Below are 2,600 nucleotides of genomic sequence, written 5' to 3'. Positions count from 1 at the left end.
AAGCGTTAAAGCAGGGAAGGCGGCGGGGACCCCCGCCCCTGACGGGACCGCACCGCACCGGACGGGACGGGAGGCGGCGGCGGCGGCGGCGCCCACCTCGGCCGGTTCCCGCCGCCCTCAGCGGCCGCCGGCGACGCCTGATCGCCTCCCGCCTCTGGGCCCGGCCCGCGCGCGCCCGCCCAACGGCCCCGCCCCACCGGCCGCTGACCGGCCTAGCCCCGCCGATTGGACCGCCGCCACCGGGCGGGGCCCTTCCGGGATCCGGTTTAAACATTTGGCGCCAGCGTCGAGCCTAGTGAGCTGCTCCGCTCCAGCTCCGCGCTCCCGCCGCCCAAGCCCCCGCCACCTACCGGGAGTGGTGCCGCTACCCGCGACCGCCCGGTCCCGGTCCCGATCCCGGTCCCGTCCCGCCGCGCGGCGGCCGCTCCCGGTGCCGATTTGAATTCAACCCGCTGAGCCGCCGAGAGGAGGGTGGTAGGGCCCAGCCAATCACCTCGCGGCCCTCCTCCCCGCGCAGCCAATGAGAGCGCGGCTTTCCCCGCCTCTTCCCTCCTCCTCCCGCTGCCGCCGCCGCCGCCGCCGCCGGACGGGGGAAGTCGGGTCTCGAGCCGGGCGCGGGGTTTGGCGGGTTCGCGGCGCGGGAACCGGGGCGCGCGGGGGAGGGCGCGCGCCGCCTCCCCCCCCCCCCCCCTCAACGGCTGCCCGCGCGGGCGGGAGCGGGCGGGAAGGGGGTTCGCGGGGGCGAGCCTGGGCGAGGGGCGTTAATTGGTTTAGCGGAGCTAATTAGCTGCCGCCGCTTCTCCCCGTTTGTCAGGGCCCGCCGCCCGTCCTGGGGTTCCCGTGGCCGTTACGCTCTTTAAAAACAAGAAAACGGATCGTCGCGCCCCGCGTTCTCCTCACGGGACCGCGCTCCGGCCCGGGCTCCTCACCTGAGGGGAGTGGGGGGGGCAGGCAGCTTCTGGAAAGTCGTGTGCTCTTAACTGTGAGGAAAAACACTTACCAAAAATCAAAAAAAAAAAGGTTAATAGCTCACTGATTGCACGGCTTATTGTGGGATGGGGTCACCGGCTGTTGACTTTCGGGCGAAGGGGCTGAGAGGGGGCTCGGTGGCTGCCTGGTGTAACGGCGGGCTGCACCGCTTATCGCGGAGGTTGCAACGCTTCTGTTCTGCAGGTAGATGTTTGGGATTCGAAACTGCTTTGGGCGTTTTTTATAGCAGAGCTAGGACTGCATAAAGACAAGACCTTTTGATGTAACTGTATAATTTTCTGAAATGAAGGCTTTGAAAGCACGTGAATTCAAACCGAAAAATTACCCAAGTAGCCTTCACTCCTTGGTATCACCAACCACGTAACAGCCAAAGTTTATTCCCTTGCAGTACATACATGCCTCGCCTTAAAAAGCGAGGTTTAGGATTGGGTGGACATTTGCTCTTTTTCCTTGTTTGTGCTGATACAATTACCATGCGTTGGCTTCTTTTTGTAAAAGGTGCGCTAGAAGGTGTGATTGTTAGGTGTTGTGGTAACCCAGAATTGGTGTGTGACTCACAAGAAGTACAGTTATAAATACTAAAAAACGGTGGTTGTGTGTTTTGGCTTTTGTGTTTCGTTTTTTTTTTTTTTTTTTTTTTTTTTTTCCCCAGGGATGATCACATACAATACCATGCTTGCTGGAATTTGAGTTACTGAAATGAGGAGCAAATACATTCAGGTGTTTCAGAAATTAAACTGGAAAAAAAAAAAAAAAACCAAACCAGGCTTTTGTATTCAAGCTGTCACTTTGTTACTTTTTTCATTTATGCTGAGCTGTGAAAATTACCCTTATCCCCTAATCAAGAAGCCATTATCTCTGTTCAAACACATTGTAGTATCTCTCGTGCCCTTTGTTCAGGGGAGATCTTTCCTAGTCTCAAAGTTAGCCTTAAAATCTATCCATTTTGACAGCATCCAGTATTTTAAAGTAAAGGTTAAAAGAATTGCTACCTTTGTTACAGTTATTGAAATAATTATTGTGTAGGTAACTTGCGTTCCTCTTCTGTGGTCTTCCTTACTACGCTACCGCCTTTGCCTTTTTGAGATTGTAGAAATACATAGAGCAGTCAATCAGCGTGCTCATTTGTAGCCATCAATTTGAACTGTTTGTATTTCCTTCTGCTCCTGGGTGAGTTGCTCTCTGTAGCCCTAGGTCTAAGAAACAGCGCTTATGTTCTCCGCTAGGTACCTTTTTAAGGAGAAAAGCATAAGGATTACAAGTCGTATGGCCCTGACCGGGAAGCAGAGGCACCAATACCAAGTTAAGAATAGGTCTTTTAATGTATAACCTTGAAGCCTTTTGCGTGATGATTCTCATGGGGGATGTTTGCTAGTTTCAAGTAATGTGCTGAATCAAGATACCACCTGATGCCAGAAATCAGCGTTGGAGGGTGATAAGTAATTTTATCTGTGCTAGCTCAACTAAAGAGTTACTTGAAGCATCGTCATGTGGATTAAAGAGTATGTGTGATACATCCTAGTGGTTTAGCCAAATCCAATGAATGATAAGCTAGGATTATATGTAAGGTGGTATGTAAGTCAAGAATATGTAAATTGAAGTACTTGTAG

The sequence above is a fragment of the Aquila chrysaetos genome, chromosome 16, assembly GCF_900496995.4.
Source record: "Aquila chrysaetos chrysaetos chromosome 16, bAquChr1.4, whole genome shotgun sequence".
Lineage (NCBI taxonomy): Eukaryota > Metazoa > Chordata > Aves > Accipitriformes > Accipitridae > Aquila > Aquila chrysaetos.
This window is presented reverse-complemented; position numbering follows the sequence as displayed.